Here is an 18,375-nt window from a genome sequence, read left to right on the forward strand (position 1 = left end):
AATTTTAAACATTAAATTAATTGTAATCTATGAACTGTTTATTCAGGTTCTGTTTATTCAGGTTTAGTTCACACCTTTTCAGTAATAATTCAATGTGGTTTGTATTCAGGTACAATAGGTATTTCTCTGTCCCCAGAGGGCTTGCAGTCTAAGTTTTGTAGGTCAGGCAATGGAAGGTGAACAGGCTTTCCCATGGAAATAAGGAATGCTAGTGGGATTTGAAACCTGACTTTCCTATGCTTCTTTCCCACACCATTTAAAATAAAAGATTTCTTTTGTAGGCAGACAGTGTGATTTGAACCCTGGCTTCCCTATGCTTCTTTCCCACACCATTTAAAATAAAAGATTTCCTTTTCAGGCAATGTTTGCATTTCCATTAAATTAGCATAGTCAAAACGTATTTGCTTTGGGATTAAGAAAAAGGGACTATATGTAGAGAACCTATAAAGCAGACAAGCACAACATAACATTCAGCACAGACTTGGCCCATTTTGCATTCAATATCAGCAGTTTGTATAGCCATATTTTTTATTAGAGTTATTTTAGTATGCAGGTATTTATCATTTTGGGCTTTCTGTGACTGAGCTTAATTTTCATACTTGGGATCCAGATGTCTTTCTTTTTTTGTTTACTGCTACCGGACTTGGTGTTCACCTTTACGGTATTTTGTAAGCTACATTGAGCCTGCTAATGGGTGGGAAAATGTGGATACAAATGTTAAAAATAAATAAATAAATTGTTCATTCCTTATTATTCTGTTAGGCCAGTCCAGATATATAAGAATATAAGAGTTGCCCTACTGGTTCAGGACAGGGTTTCATGTAGTCCAGGTCACAAGTACCTGGTAGAGTCCCACAAAGTTGAAAGATTCTATGCTACTTAATCCTAGGAATAAGCAGTGGCTTTCTCCAGGTCTGCCTTAATAATGGTTTATGGACTTGTTCTCCAGGAATTTGTCCAAACCTCTTTTAAAGCTGACTGCATTAACTACTTTGCTTGCTCCAGTATTGAGCTCCAGAGCTTAACTATTCATTGAGTGGAAAAAAAAATTTTCTCCTGTTTGTTTAAATGTGCTACTATATAACTTAATGAAGTGCCCCCTAGTCATTGTACGTTTTGAAAGGGTAAACAGCTGCTTTGTGTTTACCCATTCCACTCTATTCGGGATTTTATAGACCTCTATTATATCTCCCCTCAGCTGTCTGTTCTCCAAGCTAAACAGCTCTAACCTCTTTAACCTTGTCTTATATGAGAGTCATTCCATGCCCTTAATCATTTTGGTCCTCCTCTGTACCTTTTCCAGTTCCACTATGGGGCTTATTTTCAAATTACTTACTTACAAAGTTCTGTAAGTTACTATGAGGGGCATAATCGAACACGAACGCCCATCTCCATGGGCGTCTATCTCCGAGGACGGGTCCGCGAAGGGGCAGGCCAGACCGTATTTTCGAAAAAGATGGGCGTCCATCTTTTGTTTCAATAATGCGGTTGGTGCCGGGCAAATGCATCGGATTTGGGCGGATTTGAGCTGGGCGGTATCGGTTTTCAGGGATAATAGAAACCGAAGGCGCCCAGCTCAAAAAACGAACAACTCCAAGGCATTTAGTCGTGGGAAGGGCCAGGATTCGTAGTGCACTGGTCCCCCTCACATGCCAGGACACCAACCGGGCACCCTAGGGGGCACTTGTAACAATCAAAAAAATTTTTTAAATACCTCCGAAGTCCATAGCTCCCTTACCGTGGGTGCTGAGCCCCCCAAATCCCCCCCCCCTAAAAACCCACTCCCTAGAACTCTACACCATTACCATAGCACTTATGGGTAAAGGGGGCACCTAGATGAGGGTACAGTGGTTTTTGGGGGCAGTTTGGAGGGCTCCCATTTACCAGCACAAGTGTAACAGGTGGGGGGGGATGGGCCTGGGTCCACCTGCCTGAAGTCCACTGCACCCACTGACAACTGCTCCAGGGACCTGCATACTGCTATGATGGAGTTGGGTATGACATTTGTAGCTGGCATACAGGCTGGAAAAAAAAAGTTTTTAAAGTTCTTTTTTTTTTTTTGGTGGGAGGGGGTTAGTGACCACTGGGGGAGTCAGGGGAGGTCATCCCCGATTCCCTCCGGTGGTCATCTGGGCAGTTGGGGCACTTTTTGGGGACTTGTTCGTGAAAAAAAGTGTCCAAAAAAAGTGGCCCAAATTCTCACTTCTGCCGCCCTTCTTTTTTCCATTATTGGCCGAGCACGCCCATCTCTTCTCAGCCGATAAACACGCCCCAGTCCCGCCTTCACCACGCCTCCGACACGCCCCATCAACTTTGTCCGTTCCGTGACAGACTGCAGTTGGAGGCGCCCAAAATCAGCTTTCGATTATACCGATTTGGGCGCCCATGAGAGAAAGGCGCCCATCTCCGATTTGGTTCGAAATATGGGCGTCTTTTTCTTTCAAAATAAGCCTGAATGTAACTTTGTAAGTGTAATGCCCTGATGATCAGAAGACGCGCACTGTTCCAAACAGCACTCTAAATTTAGCGCCGGAACAACACGGGGCAATAACGCCCCTATGATCAGAGCTAATAGCATGCAAATTTTTTTTTTAAATATCTTTATTGAAGAATGGCACACCAAACAAGCAGTTAAGTACACAAACAATATATCGAACCTCCAAGGCAGAACTACAAAAACTGTCATATTGCGAGAACTAGTTGCATTCGTACAGTGGTGGAAATAAGTATTTGATCCCTTGCTGATTTTGTAAGTTTGCCCACTGACAAAGACATGAGCAGCCCATAATTGAAGGGTAGGTTATTGGTAACAGTGAGAGATAGCACATCACATATTAAATCCGGAAAATCACATTGTGGAAAGTATATGAATTTATTTGCATTCTGCAGAGGGAAATAAGTATTTAATCCCTCTGGCAAACAAGACCTAATACTTGGTGGCAAAACCCTTGTTGGCAAGCACAGCGGTCAGACGTCTTCTGTAGTTGATGATGAGGTTTGCACACATGTCAGGAGGAATTTTGGTCCACTCCTCTTTGCAGATCATCTCTAAATCATTAAGAGTTCTGGGCTGTCGCTTGGCAACTCGCAGCTTCAGCTCCCTCCATAAGTTTTCAATGGGATTAAGGTCTGGTGACTGGCTAGGCCACTCCATGACCCTAATGTGCTTCTTCCTGAGCCACTCCTTTGTTGCCTTGGCTGTATGTTTTGGGTCATTGTCGTGCTGGAAGACCCAGCCACGACCCATTTTTAAGGCCCTGGCGGAGGGAAGGAGGTTGTCACTCAGAATTGTACGGTACATGGCCCCATCCATTCTCCCATTGATGCGGTGAAGTAGTCCTGTGCCCTTAGCAGAGAAACACCCCCAAAACATAACATTTCACCTCCATGCTTGACAGTGGGGACGGTGTTCTTTGGGTCATAGGCAGCATTTCTCTTCCTCCAAACACGGCGAGTTGAGTTCTGCCAAAGAGCTCAATTTTTGTCTCATCTGACCACAGCACCTTCTCCCAATCACTCTCGGCATCATCCAGGTGTTCACTGGCAAACTTCAGGACAGGCCGTCACATGTGCCTTCCGGAGCAGGGGGACCTTGCGGCCACTGCAGGATTGCAATCCGTTATGTCGTAATGTGTTACCAATGGTTTTCGTGGTGACAGTGGTCCCAGCTGCCTTGAGATCATTGACAAGTTCCCCCCTTGTAGTTGTAGGCTGATTTCTAACCTTCCTCATGATCAAGGATACCCCACGAGGTGAGATTTTGCGTGGAGCCCCAGATCTTTGTCGATGACAGTCATTTTGTACTTCTTCCATTTTCTTACTATGGCACCAACAGTTGTCTCCTTCTCGCCCAGCGTCTTACTGATGGTTTTGTAGCCCATTCCAGCCTTGTGCAGGTGTATGATCTTGTCCCTGACATCCTTAGACAGCTCCTTGCTCTTGGCCATTTTGTAGAGGTTAGAGTCTGACTGATTCACTGAGTCTGTGGACAGGTGTCTTTCATACAGGTGACCATTGCCGACAGCTGTCTGTCATGCAGGTAACGAGTTGATTTGGAGCATCTACCTGGTCTGTAGGGGCCAGATCTCTTACTGGTTGGTGGGGGATCAAATACTTATTTCCTCTGCAGAATGCAAATAAATTCATATACTTCCACAATGTGATTTTCCGGATTTAATTTGTGATGTGCTATCTCTCACTGTTACCAATAACCTACCCTTCAATTATGGGCTGCTCATGTCTTTGTCAGTGGGCAAACTTACAAAATCAGCAAGGGATCAAATACTTATTTCCACCACTGTATGCCACTCACATTTTTATGTTATAACCCCCCTGCCCCTCCCCCCCCCCTTCATATCAGTCCATACTCACTGGGTCAGGCAATGATTGCTCTGTTAAATAATCCTTATCAATAGAAATCAAACAAAATAAAACATGGAAAAGAAAATAAGATGATACCTTTTTTTATTGGACGTAACTTAACACATTTCTTGATTAGCTTTCGAAGGTTGCCCTTCTTCGTCAGATCGGAAATAAGCAAATGTGGTAGCAGATAGTATATATAAGAGAAACATCAAAGCATTACTTTGAGAGTCTGACAGAGTGGGAGGGTGGGGGTATGCATGGGGACATCAAAGCATTTCATTGATATTCTAACAGGATGGGTGTTGGTAGGTGAGAGGAGGGTAATAAACACTACTACTACTACTATTAAACATTTCTATAGTGCTACTAGACTTACGGAGCGCTGTACAAATTAACATGAAAAGACAGTCCCTGCTCATCAGAGCTTACAATCTAAATTGGACAGACGAACAGACAGCTAGGGGTGGGGAAATTGCAGTGGTAGGGGTGATAAGTGAACAGAGAAATAAACAGAGAAATACAGCTTTATGGTTTATAATGGGTTAGAAAACCCAGATCCTTATTAAGTCCTGTTTGTTGGGTGTCAAAATATTCAATCATTCTTATTTCAAAGGTCTTACGTTCCTGTATTGTTTTAAAATTACCTTTCAGTATTCTTACTGTGAAATCACTGGTGCAGTGTTCTGGTCTTGTAAAGTGTTGGCCCACAGGGGTGGGGGCTTGACTGGCACCTGTTATTTTCATGTGATGTCTGTGCAGATTGAATCTTGTCTTAAGCATCTGGCCTGTTTCTCCAATATAGCATCCTTCGTTACATTTTTTTATACTGAATGATATATACCACATTGGAAGATGAGCATGTAAAATAGTCCTTTATGTTGAATATTTTTCCCTTGTGAATGACTGTGGGGTCTTGTGAAATGTTTTGGCATAGTTTGCAGCTGGATGTGTTACAGGGAAAAGTGCCCTTTTCTTTTTCCGTCTGTGTTGGGAGTTTACTTCTGATCATCTTGTGTTTTAAGTTTGGTGGCTGTCGGAAGGCCAGCACTTGTGGGGATGTGAATATCTCTTTCAGTAATTCATCTTCCTGGAGTAGCGGCTGTAGGTCTCTTATGATTTTCCTCAGTTTCTCCGGCTCTGGGTTGTATGTCACTACAAGGGGAATTCTGTCTGTGGCTTTTTTTTCTTTGTACTGTAGCAGATTTTCCCTGGGTGTTTTGAGGGAGGAGGCAATATTCTTGGAGATTATTTTGGGGTTGTAGCCTTTCTGTTTGAAGGATGCAGTCGGGGTTTCAAGGTGTCTGTCTCTATCCTCTGGGTCCGAGCAGATACGGTGGTATCTTGTGGCTTGGCTGTAAATAATGGATCTTTTTGTATGTGAAGGTTGGAAGCTGGAGTTGTGGAGGTAGCTGCATCTGTCTGTGGGTTTCTTATATATAGATGTTTGTATACAGCCATCACTGATTGAGACTCTGGTGTCCAAAAAATTGACTTTTTCTGGGGAGTAGTCAATTTTGAATCTGATTGTAGGATGGTATGTATTGAAGGAATAGTATAATTGTTTCAGAGTTTCTTCCCCCTCCGTCCAAATCATAAAAATATCATCGATGTACCGGTAGTATTTTAGAGGTTTGGTCTGGTATGTATTCAGAAATGTCTCTTCCAGCTCAGCCATAAAAGGTTGGCATATTGGGGTGCTGTCCTGGTGCCCATTGCAGTGCCCATTATTTGTAGATAGATATCATTGTTAAAGCGGAAGTAGTTGTGAGTTAAAATGAATTTGATTAATTTTGTAATAGTTTCTGGTGAGTATTGATGGTCCAGTGTGGATTTTTTTAGGAGTCTTCCACATGCAGCTATGCCATCCGCATGTGGAATGTTGCTGTATAGTGATTCTACATCCATCGTGACCAGAAGGGTGTTTGGCGGTAATTGCTTGATATTTTTCAATTTATTCAGAAAGTCTGTGGTGTCTTGTTTGAAGCTGTTAGTTTTGTGCACAAGAGGTTTCAGAATTCCCTCTATGAGTCCAGATATTTCCTCCGTGAGCGTGCCAATACCTGATATGATTGGTCTGCCTGGGTTTCCAGGTTTGTGGATTTTGGGTAACATGTAGAATGTGCCCACAAAAGGCTGGTTTGGTATGAGTTTCTTCAGATGTGGCTGTGCTTGTGTAGGAAATGTTCTGATAAGATCTTTTAGCTGCTTTGTATAATCCTGTGTGGGGTCCTCAGTTAGTTTCCTGTAGTATTTGTTGTCTGAGAGCTGTCTGTGTCCCTCTTCAATGTATTTTTGTGTGTCCATAATTACCACTGCGCCTCCTTTATCTGCGGGTTTGATGATAATGCGTTCGTTAGTTTGTACAGTTCTTATGGCCGCTCTTTCTGGTGGGGTAAGATTGTACAGAATTTTTTTCTGTTTGTTGGAGAGTTGTGATTTAACCCTATGTCTGAAACTTTCTATGTAATTATCCAGCTTGTAGTTTTGTCTCTCCTGTGGGGTGAAATAAGTGTTCTTTTGTTTAAGACTGTATTCCGGTCTGTTTGGTGTCCCTCTATTGTGGAAATGTGCTCTAAGACGCATTTTTCTGAAGAATTCTTCTAGGTCTGAATATAGTTGGATTTCATCAAGTTTGCTAGATGGGCAAAAAGAAAGTCCTTTGGAGAGTACAGAGACTTCATGCTGTGATAATTGATGGTTCGAGAGGTTTATTATACCCATCTGATCTGCATCTCTGAAGGTGTGATCAGTATTCCTTGGTTTGTTTGGGCTCTGATTTTCACATGCCTCAGATGTATATCCAAGTGTCTCCAAGGTGTCTGGGGATGTTGTTTCTGCAGAGCTGTGGTTATCCAAATATAGGCTGTTTTTCTCTCTGTGATTCTGCAGGAGAAAAGATAGCTTTATTTCTTTCTTGCGGATAGCCATGTGTTGTTTTTCTCTTTGGATGTTATGTAGGTCCTCTTTAAGTTGGTTCCTACGGCGTGGATGGAGTTCCTCCATGTTCCTCATGATTTCATCCCTTTGGGTTTGTATTATTCTCTTGTTCTTGTAGAGTTGATGTATGAGTTCATTTCTTAGTTTCTGACTAGTGCGTTTGCAGATTTTCTCTGCATAGTCAGAATTGTAAGTGGTAGCCAAAGGATTTTTGATCTTCAGTCCTTTGGGAATGATGTCATTCTTCTTGCAGATTGTCAGAAAGTAAAGATGGCTGTTCACTTTTGTTTCTTTTTCCAAAAGTTTGTTCATTTGCTTTTTCATGCGGCTGTATGCGGTATCTTCCATCTTAAGTAGAGAGGTGTGGTAGCCGTGTTAGTCCACTCTTAAAGGTTATCAATAGAAATCAAACAAAATAAAACATGGAAAAGAAAATAAGATGATACCTTTTTTGTTGGACATAACTTAATACATTTCTTGATTAGCTTTCGAAGGTTGCCCTTCTTTGTCAGATCGGAAATAAGCAAATGTGGTAGCAGATAGTATATATAAGAGAAACATCAAAGCATTGCTTTGACAGTCTGATAGAGTGGGAGGGTGGGGGTATGCATGGGGACATCAAAGCATTTCATTGATATTCTAACAGGATGGGTGTTGGTAGGTGAGAGGAGGGTAATAAACAGAGAAATACAGCTGATATGATTGACACCCAACAAACAGGACTTAATAAGGATCTGGGTTTTCTAATCCATTATAAACCATAAAGCTGTATGGATGATGCTTGAGGTGGGAGGAGGATTGGGATGAGTTTGTTTATTGCTTTTGCTGCGAAATGCATCATTCTGGCTGTTCTGTTATACCAATTTAACAATAAAAATCATGTACCACTTGGATGCCCAGTCATCCAGCCTTCCTCTTGCAATTTTTTCAGTCCGCATGTGATTTAACAACTTTGAATAGTTGTGTCACCTACATATCTGATCACTTCTGTGTAATTAAACTCTGGAATTCATTGCCAGAGAATGTGGTAAAAGCAGTTAGAATAGAAGGTTTTAAAAAGGTCTGGCTAATTTTCTAAAAGAAAGTCCATAAGCCATTATTAAGATGGACTTGGGAAATCCACTGCTTATTTCTAGGATAAGCAGCTTAAAATCAGTTTTATTGCTCTGGCATCTTCCCAGGCTCTTGTGACCTGGACTGGCCACTGCTGGAAACAGAATACTGGGTTTGATGTACCCTTGGTCTGTCCCAGTATGGCAATGCTTATGTTCTTATTCAGCCAAGGGAAACCTTGCTTCACCAATTTGCTACATTTTTTTGAAGAAATGAAAAAACATGTGGACATGGGCGAGCCAGCTGATGTAGTGTATCTATATTTTCAGAAAGATTTCAACAAAGTCATTCATAGGAGACTGCTGAGAAAATTAAAAAGCTATGGGATAGGAGGCAATGTTCTGTGTGGCTTGGAAACTGGTTAAAAGATAGAAAACAGAGTAGGGTTAAATGGCTAATTCTCTCAGTGGAGAAAGATGAATAGTGGAGCACCACAAGGATCTATACAGGGACTACTGCTTTTTAAAATGTTTATAAAGGGAGGAGGAAGTGACGTCACGAAACGGCATGGCTGCATGCTAGCTGAGCTCCGTATAACCCGCGGAGATCTACAAGCTAAAAAGCCTGTTTCAAGCGGCGAAACTATTGCAAAACGCGAGCAGAGGAGAGCGCAACACAGCGGGATTAAACTCCCGATGCAGACGGAGACGGAGAGAGTGAATTTCTCCCGCTTCGCATTTACATCGTTGGCGCGCGGAGAAAATAAAATGGCGGCCGCAACATTGAACCGCCCGGAACGGGCGATCGCGGCAGCGGAACTTGTAGAATCAGCACCCTCAGGGGAAACACACACCAATAAAGACCAGGAGGAGCCCGAGGAAGAAATGGGTCCGGAGTGGCAGAAATGGCTGCAGGAGATTCGGGCAGACCTGAAGGCAATGCGAAGTGAGCTGGTGACTATGGGGGCAGATCTCAAAGGTGAAATAAGAGAGCTAGGTTCTCGCCTGGAGGAGGCAGAAAATCGGCTTGATGCCCAGTCAGACGCACTCGAGACCTTAGATCAGCGAACCACGGAAAGCCAGCTAGCCCATCAGCAGGTCCTCGACAAGTTAGAGGATCTGGAGAACCGTAGTCGCAGATGCAATTTGCGGTTTCGTGGCCTGCCGGAGTCCCCTGCCTACATTGACTGTGAGGATACTATACAAAGGCTGACAAGTGATCTGCTAACAGCTGGAGGTACAGCAATAGAACCAACCGCGATCCTCATTGAGAGAGCTCACCGGGCATTCAGCTCTCCACGAGCCAATCTGCCTAAGGACATAATAGTGTGCTTTAGAGACTTTAAGATGAAGGAGCAGGTGGCAAAAGCGGCACGACAGACCCCAAATTTTAAGTGGGATACATACACAGTGGAAGTGTATCAAGATCTGGCAGCCACTACATTGAAGCGCAGAGCGGAACTCAAACCAGTCACTAGAAGACTTCAAGAACTGGGGATCCGTTAAGTGGAGGCATCCATTTGCGCTAGTATTTTATAAAGAGGGTAAAATGCAGCACATAAGAACACTTGCAGAGGCGAAAGAAGTGCTACCAGAGGAAGTCGAGATGGAGACATCAACTCCGACGACAGCAGCAAAGAGAGGCCCAACCCGGGTGATACCGCCTAAATGGCAACGAGTAGGCAATGGTCAGCGACGCCTAAAACGCCAACAGTCGGCAACAAAAGTGACCTGAATGAGAAGCACTTCACTGGGAAGCCTCGGTTAAGGAGCAACTGTTGAATCAGCAAAAAGACAGAAGTTGATTGAACGTGCGCTCAGTGGCAATGCTGCAAAAAAAAAAAGTTGGACCTTAGGAAGTGATTGGGTGATGTATTTTGTTTTGTTAATACTATGCAAACACCTGTTATGTTGTTCTGTTGTCACTTAATTTTATAGAAAGGTTAAAATTGCAAAGAGACAAGGCTTAACTCAAAGATGCAGGAGCCTCCGCGGAAATATGGACTGAACAGCTTACACTTCCTTCTAGAATGCCCTTAGTGATATACAGGGGCAGCTTTCTAATGAGGGGAGGGGGGAGGGAGGGAAACCCTGGGATAGGGACAAGAAAGAGGCCTATCAGGATGTTAAGGGGAGGGCTCATCAGAGGAAACCAATAGGAAATAGGCAAAGAAGCATAATGACTCAGAGATTAGCAGGCAATAGAGCAACTTATTATGATATCTCATGGCAGATATTAACCTACTACTGATTAATGCCAGAGGGTTGAATATCCCGAGAAAGCGACAACTCCTGTTTAGAGAAATGCTCCGTTTGCGAGCAGATGTGGTCCTAGTGCAGGAGACCCACTTACTATCCAGACATGAATATTTGTGCTACCATAAGAAATATCCCCATATATATTTTGCGTCCAATAGCGACAACACAAAGAGTAAAGGGGTAATGATGGCATTTGTGGGTGATAAACCCTGGAACATACTTAAAGTGACCAGAGACAAGGGGGGAAGATACCTCCTGGTAGTGTTGTCGCTATTAGGACAGATCTTTACTATAGTAAACGTGTATGGGCCGAATGCACAGCAAGAAGGTTTTTTCTCAGAGTTAGACCAACTGCTCCAGAAACATGTAGAGGGCTCCCTATTGGTGGGGGGGGATTTTAACCTTACCATGCAGGCTCATCTAGACAACTCCTCGAGTAGCATACAATATGGCCGAAGAGATAGAGCAAAATTGCACGAATTTGTGAATCATTGGCACCTAATAGACCTGTGGCGGCAAGTACACCCAAGAAAGCGTAGCTATACCTACTACTCTGCAGTACACAAGTCATCCTCCAGGATTGACTACTGGCTAGGAGAAGCAGCGATAGCAGGATTGGCAGGGACACAGCAGATTTTACCTAGAACCTGGTCAGACCACTCTCCGGTTCTGATGCAGCTGACACTACCCAATACGCGAGGGAGACAGAAAAGCTGGCGTCTGGATGATGCTCTTTTGCAGGATCCGGCTAATCTAGTTAGCATTGAAACCAATATTAAAGAATATATCCAATTCAATGATAATGGGACAGTTTCACCGATAATAGTTTGGGAGGGATTTAAAGCAGTCATGCGGGGTCACCTCATAGCGCTGAAGGCACACACTAGGAAACAGCGGATGTTAAAAGAGGCGACTCTCCGGAAACAACTAGAACAGGAAGAAGCCAGGCTTCATAGTGGTGGATCGGAACATAAGCAGGCGAGCTTAGATAGAGCTCGCCGGCTGCGGGATCAAATCTGTGATTTGGAGCTAGCGGATATCTCCGAGAGTCTTCAGAAGGCTCAACAGACTCACTACGAATTTGGCAATAAGGCTAGCCGTCTTCTGGCCTATAGGCTAAAACAGCAAGCGAACCGCAACATAATTGCGAGCCTAAGGGATGAGGGAGGGGACACCCACACAGACTCTGATTATATAGAGTTAGCATTCAAAGACTTTTATGAGAAGTTATACACCAGAGGCGAGGAGACAGATCATATAGAGATAACAGATTACTTAGAGGGGTTAGAGCTTCCAAGACTGACATCTAGTGCCACTCAGATGCTAGCATACCCCATTGAAATGGAAGAGGTTATTCACGCTATTAAGGAGCTCCCGGCAGGTAAGGCTCCGGGACCCGATGGCTTCACTGGCAAATTCTATAAAACATTTGGGAAGCTTCTGGCCCCATTGCTATTGCAAGTGTTTAATTCCCTAGAGGACAGTCCGGGGCTCCCCCCAACCTGGAATTTGGCTAATATTACGGTCATCCACAAGCCAGGGAAGGACCCACAGCTCTGTGGATCTTATAGGCCTATCTCACGGTTAGGGATAGACTATAAGATCTTCACAAAGATTTTGGCAACACGACTGCAAAAACATCTACCCTTTCTAGTTCATGAGGATCAGGCAGGCTTCGTGCATGGGAGACAGACATTCGATAATATACGTAGAGCACTACATTTGGTATACCATGCACAGGACACGCGGTCTCCATTATGCATTCTGTCACTAGATGCCGAAAAGGCGTTTGACAGAGTGAGTTGGTCCTTCTTGTTTGGAGTGCTAGATAAAATGGGATTCACTGGACGTTTCCTCCACTGGCTTCGTCTAATCTATAAAACCCCTCAGGCCTCCATTAGAATAAATGGCAGACTGACAGAGCCCTTCAATCTATATAGAGGAACAAGGCAGGGATGTGCAATGTCCCCCCTGCTTTTTGCCATTGTAATGGAGCCGTTGGCGGTTAGGCTTAGGGCACATCCAGAAGTAAAGGGGCCACGATTGGGTAGAATCGAAACGCGGACGCTTCTCTTTGCAGATGACGTCTTGCTGATGCTAAAAGATCCTGAGACCTCCTTTCCGAAAATACTAGAGATGCTAAATGCATACGGGAAAGTCTCGGGGTTTAAGATTAATCTAGACAAATCTGAAGTGCTTGACATAAATATTCCCATTGAACAAAAATCCCGTCTACAGCAGGCAACTCCGTTCCGATGGGCATCGCGATACATTCGATACCTGGGGGTTAATATTCCCAGAGACATCAAGGAGTTATACCAGGTTAATTTCCCCGAGATAGCGAAGCGTTTGCTGCAAGACTTGCAAAGATGGGGGGGGTCTACAGTTGTCCTGGGTTGGGAGGATAAGTGCAGTAAAAATGGTAGTACTCCCAAGGATACTGTATCTTTTTATGGCATTACCAATTTCCATCCCAGATAGCTTCTTACGAGGCCTCCAGAGGGACATCTTCTCCTTTATCTGGAAAAAAAGACCACCGCGAGTTAGAAGAGAAGTTATGTACCAACCAAGGCAGCAGGGAGGGATGGGGGTCCCCTCTATTACCCTATATTACCAGGCGGCACATCTTAGAACAATAGCGGCTTGGTTCACAGACACAGAAAAATTGAGTGTCAGGATGGAGCAGGGCTGGGTGGGCCCCTTCCCGCTTAGGGCTATTCCATGGCTAGCTAAACAGGAGTTAGATGAACTCATCAAGGGATGTCCGCCGCTGATGCAGTGGCCCTTGCACACCTGGAGTGGGGTGCGAGAACAGTTCTTTCCAGGACGTAAGTTTTTTCGGCACATGTACCTTAGATTTGCTCCACACTTTACACCAGGAAGGCATACCACGGCCTACTGTGGCTGGGAAGATATGGGTCTGTGTACGTTGGGCCAAATGTGGGAAGAGAATACGACAATAGCGTTTGAAGAGCTCTGCAGGGAACATGGTTTATCCTCCTTACAGGCTTTCCAATATTACCAAGTACAGGACTTTATAAAGCGAAGGGCAAGAGATGAGCTTAACTTATCAGAAACTAAGATAGAAATGTGTATGATGAGAGGGGGAGGTAAGGGGAGCATATCAAGACTCTATGAAGCATTGCTTCTATACTCCAACCCCGTAGAACATTATTTAGCTATATGGAATGAAGCCTTGAAGGAAACATATACTTTTCAACAATGGAAATTAGCATTTAAATCTCTGCTTAAGGTCTCGATCTCTAGCTCTATGATTGAGAATGGACATAAGATATTATACTGCTGGTACTATACCCCGCATCGCATTGCAAAGATGTTTAGAGGATGCTCAGCTACATGCTGGCGACAGTGCGATGGAATAGGGGACATGTTCCACATCTGGTGGGCCTGCACACACGCTCAGACATACTGGACAATGCTTCTGAAATTTCTGACTGAGGTCACTGGGATAACCTACCCAATGAAGATGGATTACTGTTTGCTACATTTTAAACCCGAAGGAGTTCCAAATCCAATACATCAGTTTGCTGGACAACTGTTTGTGGCAGGCAAGCTGGTATTAGCAGCGGCTTGGAAACAACCATCACTGCCGGGCCTTCATAAAGTCCTGCAAAAATTAGACTACATTTGCCTTATGTCCAAACTCACAGCATTACGGAATGGACATTTAATACAACATCAAAAGACTTGGCAGCTTTATGAACAGTGGTTGTCCTCCCGAGACACTAAGAGACAGTAAATGTTAGGCACGAATGAGTAGATCGAGCGGGGGGGGGGGGGGGGGAGGAGAGGAAGGGAGGGGGTGGGAGGGGCTCTGAGAAATTGAATGAGTGGAATTAGAAATGGGAAACAGTCCAGGCAAGGTGTCAAGCAATATGGTTGTATTAAAATTATTCTCTGTTTTGATATGTTTATACATGAAAATAATAAAATAAATGGTAAAAAAAAAAAAAAAAAATGTTTATAAATATCTAGAAATGGGAATGAGTTTGCTTGAAGAAATATTTTCTCCGGTTTGTTTTAAATTTACTACTTAGTAGCTTCATTGTGTGCCCCCTAGGCCTAGTATTTTTGGAAAGAGTAGTGAACAAGTGATTCATGTCTACCTGTTCCACTCCACTCAGAATTTTATAGACCTTTATCATATCTCCCCTCAGCTGTCTCTTCTTCAAGCTGAAAAGCCCTAGCCGCTTTTCTTCATAGAGAAGCTATACCATCCCTTTTATCATTTTCATCCCCTTTCTCTATTCCTTTTCTAATTCTACTATATCTTTTTAGAGATGCGTTGATCAGAATTGCACATAGTATTCGAGGTGCTGTTGCACCATGGAGCGATACGAAGGCATTATAACGTTCTCATTTTAGTTGTCCGTTACTTTCCTAATAATTCCTAACATTCTATTTGCTTTTTTAGACACTGCTGCACAGTGAGCAGAGGGTTTCAGCGTATCATCCACGATGACACCTAGATCCTTTCCTGGGCTGTGATTCCTAATGTAGAACCTTGCATCATGTAGCTATAGTTTGTGTTCCTCTTTCCCACATACATCACTTTGCATTTGCTCACATTAAATATCATCTGCCATTTGGATGCACAGTCTCGTAGGGTCCTCTTGTAGTTTTTTACAATCGTCTTGTAATTTAACAACTTTGAATAACGTGTCATCAGCAAATTAAATTAGCTCACCAGTTATTCCCATCTCTAGATCATTTGTAAATATGTTAAAAAGCAGCAGTCCCAGCACAGACCCCTTGGGGAACCCCACTATCTAACCACCTCCGTTGAGAATACTGATCATTTAACCTTAAATTTCTGTTTTCTATTTTTAACCAGTTTTTAATCCACAGTAGGACATTACCTCCTATCCTATAACTTTCTGATTTCCTTAGGAGTCTTTCATGAGGTACTTTTAGGCATATTTTCAAAGCACTTAGCCTTCCAAAGTTCCATAGAAACCTATGGAAGGCTAAGTGCTTTGAAGATATGCCTCAATTTGTCAAATGTCTTAAGAAAGTCCAGATATACAATCTCAACCGGCTCACCTTTATCCACATGTTTGTTCACCCCTTCAAAGAACTGTAGATTGGTGAGGCAAGATTTCCCTTCACTAAATCCATGTTGGCTTTGTCTCATTAATCCATGCTGATCATGTTGTTCATGTTGATTGTTTCTTATTAAACCTGGTTTCTCTATATGTTCAGTAATTTTGTTTTGTATAATAGTTCCAACATTTTTGCCCGGCCTTGACATCAGGCTTTAGTTTCCTAGATCACTCCTGGAAGCCTTTTTAAATATTGGTGTTATGTTGACTACCTTCCAGTCTTCAGGTGCTACGGATGAATTTAATGACAGATTACTACTACTACCAATTGTAGATTTGCAATTTAATTTTTGAGTTCTGTGAGTACCCTAGAGGTATATACCATTCAGGCTAGGTGATTTGCTACTCTTTAATTTGTCAGTTTGTCTTATTACATATTCCAGGTTCATCAAGATTTCTTTCAGTTCCTCTGTATCATCACCATTTTTGGCATAGGTAGGTTTCTTACATCCTTCTCGGATTATCCATTGATGATCATTCTAGTGGCTCCAGACTCGTCAAAAAGGCCATGATATGCAGATCTGATGAGACTGAAAGTAGGGATCCCCCTACAGTTTCCCTTTATCAGGGATTGCTATACTAAGGCCCAGTACCCATAGACGACCTATCTCTGTTCTGTCTTAGAGCCCAACCTTTTAAAGAGCTAGGTTGCAAAAGAGAGTAGTGGTGATTTCTGCCTTGAGTGCACAAAAGGCCACAGCTTCATTTGCTAGTGTTTTGGATTTGGCATCTTTTTGAGGATTCTAGCAAAGATCTGGCTGTTTCACCCTAGTGAGGAGACATCCCAACTATTCTGACCTTACTATGAAAAGATCTGGATAAGGGCCTAGCCATTAATTCTCTGAAGGTTCAGGTTGCAGCTATTTTATGCTATAGAGGTCAGATTCAGGGTCATTAGTGGCATCTGACCTGGAGGTGGTCAGTTTTCTTCAGAGAATTGAACAGAATTATCCTCCCTTTAGGGCTCTAATTCCCCAGTGGGATTTTAATCTATTTCTCAGTTGCAGAATATCAATGGAAGATAGTTTTGTCCATCTTTTGGACTTTGATTTACCTCGGTTATCCAAAGGTAACTAATTTGTTTAGGAAAGCCAATAGACTTCATCTTGTTCAATAGTCCTTGTTAAGGAGATGCAACTTCCAAGTCTTCCTTGTCTAGGTAAGTGTAAAAGGTGGTTCTCCGTGGTGTATTTGCTGAAAGGCCTTCAAGCTCTGGCGGCCCTGTATGCACATTTGGCAGACGTGCAGGCTTCCTCCTGGGCAGAATGCAGAGCAGTGCTTTTTTTTGTGTGCTGGTAAGCGCCAAACGGCATACTGGCACTTTTTTTTTTACCTCCCAAGTCCCCCTCTTACCGCTCCCGCTGTCTGCTTGAGAGTCCAGGTCCCAAATCAGTCAGTACAAGACCTGGCCGGCACCAGCACACTCAGCCTTCAAGCCTATCTGCTCGTGGAGGCCCTGTTGGTACCGCCCCTCTGACACATATGTGATGTGTCAGAGAGGCCGGAACTAACAGGGCCTTCCCGAGCACATGGCATTGGGTGCAAAGGCTCGTCAGCGCTGGTGCTGGGCCTTGTACTGGATGATGCTGGGAGCCAGGACTCTCAAGCAGACAAGTAGGCAGGCAGTGGGAAAAGGAGGATGGGCAGGGAGGGAGGGAGAATTGCTGGACATGGATAGCAGGGGAGGACGGGGGAAGGAGAATCGGGCCTGGAGGACAGGGGAGAGAGGAGAATTGCTGGACATAAATGACGGGGGAAGGAGAATCCCTTGATATGGATGAGAGGGAAAGGCAGGGAGAGAGGAGAATCGCTGGACATGGATGGCAGGGGAGGACGGGGGCAGAGGAGAAGGGTGGACATGGATGGGAGGGCAGGGAAGAGAGAAGCATTGGGCATGGAGGGGAGGGCATGGGAGAGAGGAGAAATGCTGGACATGGATGGAGAGGAGAGCAGGAGAGATAAGAGAATTGCTGGACATGGATAGATGGAGGAGTGGTCAGGGGAGAGAGGAGAAATGCTGGACATGGAGAGCAGGAGAGAGAGGAAAATTGCTGGACATGGATGAAGGGGTAGACAGGGGAGAGAGGAGAATTGCTGGATATAGATGGATGGAAGGGTAGACAGGGGAGAGAGGAGAATTGCTGGACATGGATGGATGGAGGGGTGGGCAGGGGAGAGAGGAGAAATGCTGGACTTGGAGGAGAGAGGAGAATTACTAGATATGGATACAGGGGAAGGAAGAGAGAGGAGAAATGCTGGACATGGATGGAGGTGAAGAAAGAGAAAAAAAGAAGATGCACATAGATGGAGATGAGGGAAGAGAGGAGAAAAACTGCACATGGATGGAGAAAATAGGCAAATGTTGGATCTACGTTATACCTACTCCAGTTAATTCCACAAAGGACCCAGCTTTTACTTACGGATGTAGGGCAAGAAATGAAGAAGAAATGAGGAAAGTAAAGAAATAAATGGAAAAGAAGCCCTGGAAACAGAGTTAAGAGAACAGATAGAGCGCAGCAGAATCGGAGGCTGGGACCAACATGATCAGAAAAACAGTCACCAGACAACAAAGGTAGAAAAAAATCATTTTATTTTCATTCTAGTGTTTGGAATATGTCCTGGTTTGAGAATTTACATCT

General features: G+C 43.8%; 1 protein-coding gene across 1 annotated transcript in view; it reads left to right on the plus strand.

The window, feature by feature from the left end:
* USP34 (ubiquitin specific peptidase 34) overlaps window positions 1–18,375 on the plus strand; it is a 1,418,841-nt gene that overhangs the window by 1,330,887 nt on the left and 69,579 nt on the right.

Source organism: Microcaecilia unicolor, chromosome 3 (genome assembly GCF_901765095.1).
Source record: "Microcaecilia unicolor chromosome 3, aMicUni1.1, whole genome shotgun sequence".
In the NCBI taxonomy this organism is placed as follows: Eukaryota; Metazoa; Chordata; class Amphibia; order Gymnophiona; family Siphonopidae; genus Microcaecilia; species Microcaecilia unicolor.